Source organism: Montipora foliosa, chromosome 6 (assembly GCF_036669935.1).
Source record: "Montipora foliosa isolate CH-2021 chromosome 6, ASM3666993v2, whole genome shotgun sequence".
In the NCBI taxonomy this organism is placed as follows: domain Eukaryota; kingdom Metazoa; phylum Cnidaria; class Anthozoa; order Scleractinia; family Acroporidae; genus Montipora; species Montipora foliosa.
This window is the reverse complement of record NC_090874.1, coordinates 42,978,889-42,983,888: the sequence shown is the minus strand read 5'-3', so window position 1 is coordinate 42,983,888 and position 5,000 is coordinate 42,978,889.

Genomic DNA, 5,000 nt, shown 5'->3' with positions numbered 1-5,000 from the left:
TTTACTTCCTGTTGGCTTCTAATTTGGAGAACAGGAAGTTGATAGATTTAGCTAATCATTAAGCAAAATTTGGCCTCCTTGACGACAAGGGATTTCAGTCCAAAATGGTTGGAAACAAGACTGCCATGAAAAATAAGCAAATATATACATTCTTAATTACTAAAACTATCAATTTGGTGGACGGATACAAATTCACTGACAAAGATGGCCTAGATTTTCACTTCATCTGGGTCCATGATCGTGGAGATTGGCGCGGCGGGATCAGGGATGGATGAACACGAGACGAGTCCGAGAGGAACTGGCGCTAAGAATGCAAAATGGCGGCTTGACTACACAACACGACACGGAGAAACGTCTGGAGTCTTTCTTAATTTGGCCCATTTTTGACTAGAATTTTAACCTTCCCTCGCGACTGGACGGATCATATTTCATAAATGTTGATTTAGTGTAAGCCAATGAGAACTGCTTGTTTTTTATTCGGCACATGTGAAATGCGACGTTTGAAACCACTGCGGAACTTCAGTCGAATATAATTCAATTCTGTCGAGTTTAATTTATTCAAACGTCGCATTTCACATGCAGATAATTCTTGAGTTGTATTCGGCACATGTGAATTGCGACGTTTGAACTGGGCCTGAGAGAAACACATCATGTCGTCTGCACTACCCTGCGGGCAGAGTGCATTTGTGCTAGACTATTATGAAAGCTTCGTAATTTTGCGAAAGATGCGGTTTAAAACCATCACGTAAAACAAAAACAAGCGTAATCTGACTGAACACATTTACCCTAGCTTTACAGCAACTTTACTTGCGGTCTAGTAAAGTTCAACTTTACGCAAACTTTATAATGTGCGTAAAGAAAAGTAAATTAGGCTCATCGACTTTAAACCACCTTTACGCAAGCTTTACGTTTTAAGGCGTAAACGTACCTTTACAAGACTTTATAAGAGATGTAAAAGTGGCGTAAAGTAGTTGACCCAACTTTACGCAGATTTACGTAACTTTAATTGTCCGTAAATGCCTTTTTTCATGCTGTGTATGTATGTATGTATGTACTCAGACGACGAACGAGGAGACTTGGGGCTCAGTTAGCAGTTACACTACAGTGACTTAACACGACGTATATGTCAATTTCATAAGATGGCGTCTAAAAGAACGCTTCGGTATTTCCTGCGGATCACAATTCAGGAAATGTTTATCGTCTTGTGGAGAATTTTAATTTTGCAACTTCTGTTCTACTGGGTGTCGACATTCTTCTACAGTTGTGGTAAAAGGATTTCAATTTCGACTGATGGCAAGATTCGTGAAAAGCTACTATAAAGTTCACAGGCACGACATGCATCTTCACGCAATGCTTACTTTCAAGTAATGGATCATACGACAAGGACATATTTTGTGTGTGGTTTATTGAATCTAATTCCTTGCAAGCGGACATTGGTAAGATTCACATAACTGCTTTGAAACTCTTAGTACCCGTTGGTGAAGTCATTTTTACATGAATTGTCAGAGTACGAGGCAGTTATATATGTCAGTAATTAAATTGTTCCAGCGCAGTCACAAATGACAACCTTGCCATGACTTTGTTATTTGGAGCCACGTCCCGTTGCCATATCTCCCTATTTTGCCAAATTCCTCTTTCCCTTGTTCTTCATGCTGGTTGTTAATTTTCTAAAATCATTAAAATTCAAGAAATGAACTTTTGTAATTTGAGGTCAAACATTTGAAACAGCACTGGAGATCGAATTCTTCTTTCATTAATTTTGTTCGCCACATTCGCCAACTTTTATGGGCCCCCTCATTGCTTCATTCCTTTGTGCTTTGCCTCGTTGGCGATTGTGGCAAAATTGTCATTTTCGCCATATTTGCCAAATTCGCCGCTTTCGCCAACTTTTATGGGGCCCTTATACTGCTTTGTGTTTTGCCTCGTTGGCGATTGTGGCAAAATTGTCATTTTCGCCATATTTGCCAAATTCGCCGCTTTTGCCAACGTTTATGGGCCCCCTTCACTGGTTTGTGCTTTGCCTCGTTGGCGATTGTGGCAAAATTGTCATTTTCGCCATATTTGCCAAATTCGCTGCTTTCGCCAACGTTTATGGGCCCCCTTCACTGGTTTCTGCTTTGCCTCGTTGGCGATTGTGGCAAAATTGTCATCTTCGCCATTTTTGCCAAATTCGCCGCTTTCGCCAACTTTTATGGGCCCCCTTCATTGCTTTGTGCTTTGCCTCGTTGGCGATTGTGGCAAAATTGTCATTTTCGCCATTTTTGCCAAATTCGCCGCTTTCGCCAACTTTTATGGGCCCCCTTCACTGCTTTGTGTTTTGCCTCGTTGGCGATTGTGGCAAAATTGTCATTTTCACCATATTTGCCAAATTCGCTGCTTTCGCCAACTTTTATGGGCCCCCTTCACTGCTTTGTGCTTTGCCTCGTTGGCGATTGTGGCAAAATTGTCATTTTCGCCATATTTGCCAAATTCGCTGCTTTCGCCAACGTTTATGGGCCCCCTTCACTGGTTTGTGGTTTGCCTCGTTGGCGATTGTGGCAAAATTGTCATTTTCGCCATTTTTGCCAAATTCGCCGCCTTCGCCAACTTTTATGGGCCCCCTTCACTGCTTTGTGCTTTGCCTCGTTGGCGATTGTGGCAAAATTGTCATTTTCGCCATATTTGCCAAATTCGCCGCTTTCGCCAACTTTTATGGGCCCCCTTCACTGCTTTGTGCTTTGCCTCGTTGGCGATTGTGGCAAAATTGTCATTTTCGCCATATTTGCCAAATTTGCCGCTTTCGCCAACTTTTATGGGGCCCTTATACTGCTTTGTGTTTTGCCTCGTTGGCGATTGTGGCAAAATTGTCATTTTCGCCATATTTGCCAAATTCGCCGCTTTTGCCAACGTTTATGGGCCCCCTTCACTGCTTTGTGCTTTGCCTCGTTGTCGATTGTGGCAAAATTGTCATTTTCGCCATATTTGCCAAATTCGCCGCTTTCGCCAACGTTTATGGGCCCCCTTCACTGCTTTGTGTTTTGCCTCGTTGGCGATTGTGGCAAAATTGTCATTTTCGCCATATTTGCCAAATTCGCTGCTTTCGCCAACGTTTATGGGCCCCCTTCACTGGTTTGTGCTTTGCCTCGTTGGCGATTGTGGCAAAATTGTCATTTTCGCCATATTTGCCAAATTCGCCGCTTTTGCCAACGTTTATGGGCTCCCTTCACTGCTTTGTGCTTTGCCTCGTTGGCGATTGTGGCAAAAATGTCATTTTCGCCATATTTGCCAAATTCGCCGCTTTCGCCAACGTTTATGGGCCCCCTTCACTGCTTTGTGTTTTGCCTCGTTGGCGATTGTGGCAAAATTGTCATTTTCGCCATATTTGCCAAATTCCCTGCTTTTGCCAACGTTTATGGGCCCCCTTCACTGGTTTGTGCTTTGCCTCGTTGGCGATTGTGGCAAAATTGTCATTTTCGCCATATTTGCCAAATTCGCCGCTTTCGCCAACTTTTATGGGCCCCCTTCACTGGTTTGTGCTTTGCCTCGTTGGCGATTGTGGCAAAATTGTCATTTTCGCCATATTTGCCAAGTTCGCCGCTTTCGCCAACTTTTATGGGCCCCCTTCACTGCTTTGTGCTTTGCCTCGTTGGCGATTGTGGCGAAATTGTCATTTTTGCCATATTTGCCAAATGCGCCGCTTTCGCCAACTTTTAAGGGCCCCCTTCACTGCTTTGTGTTTTGCCTCGTTGGCGATTGTGGCAAAATTGTCATTTTTGCCATATTTGCCAAATTCGCTGCTTTCGCCAACTTTTATGGGCCCCCTTCACTGCTTTGTGCTTTGCCTAGTTGGCGATTGTGGCAAAATTGTCATTTTCGCCATATTTGCCAAATTCGCTGCTTTCGCCAACGTTTATGGGCCCCCTTCACTGGTTTCTGCTTTGCCTCGTTGGCGATTGTGGCAAAATTGTCATTTTCGCCATTTTTGCCAAATTCGCCGCTTTCGCCAACTTTTATGGGCCCCCTTCACTGCTTTGTGCTTTGCCTCGTTGGCGATTGTGGCAAAATTGTCATTTTTGCCATATTTGCCAAATTCGCCGCTTTCGCCAACTTTTATGGGCCCCCTTCACTGCTTTGTGCTTTGCCTCGTTGGCGATTGTGGCAAAATTGTCATTTTTGCCATATTTGCCAAATTCGCCGCTTTCGCCAACTTTTATGGGCCCCCTTCACTGGTTTGTGGTTTGCCTCGTTGGCGATTGTGGCAAAATTGTCATTTTTGCCATATTTGCCAAATGCGCCGCTTTCGCCAACTTTTATGGGCCCCCTTCACTGCTTTGTGTTTTGCCTCGTTGGCGATTGTGGCAAAATTGTCATTTTTTGCCATATTTGCCAAATTCGCTGCTTTCGCCAACTTTTATGGGCCCCCTTCACTGCTTTGTGCTTTGCCTCGTTGGCGATTGTGGGAAAATTGTCATTTTCGCCATATTTGCCAAATTCGCCAACATTATCTCTTTTTTGCAATTTTTGTTGTTGTGTGCATTTCTGGACATATCTCCGTTGCTAAGATAACTTTCTCCACCTTTCTCGATGATCTCGAAATTTTGCTTCTCACAATGATGCTGGAGTTAGGAATGTGAACGCTAAAGAGCTATATTCCTGGACCAAATTGTTGCAGCATTTTTACCTTTCTTTGACATGGCCAAATATTTTTTTCCCTTTTTTTTTCACGAAGCAAATTGTCCTATTACACCTCCCCCAAAACAAGATTGAGATACAGGTTAGTTAACTTCCTACTGAAAATCGTTGGGTTGGTTGGGTGCATTGTGCTTCCTTCTTTTCGGTTATGGTACAAAGGGACGAAAAATGACAAAGGTATCCACTCTATTTGTCCAGCATTGTAGTTACGGGCATGGTTGTGTCCCTGAGATCAAACTGTACCACTTCCCAGCTTGGCCAAAAGAGCAATGAATGCACTTTTGCCAACATTTCGTCACAGAATTACTCAAGCTGTGTTCTACTGGAAA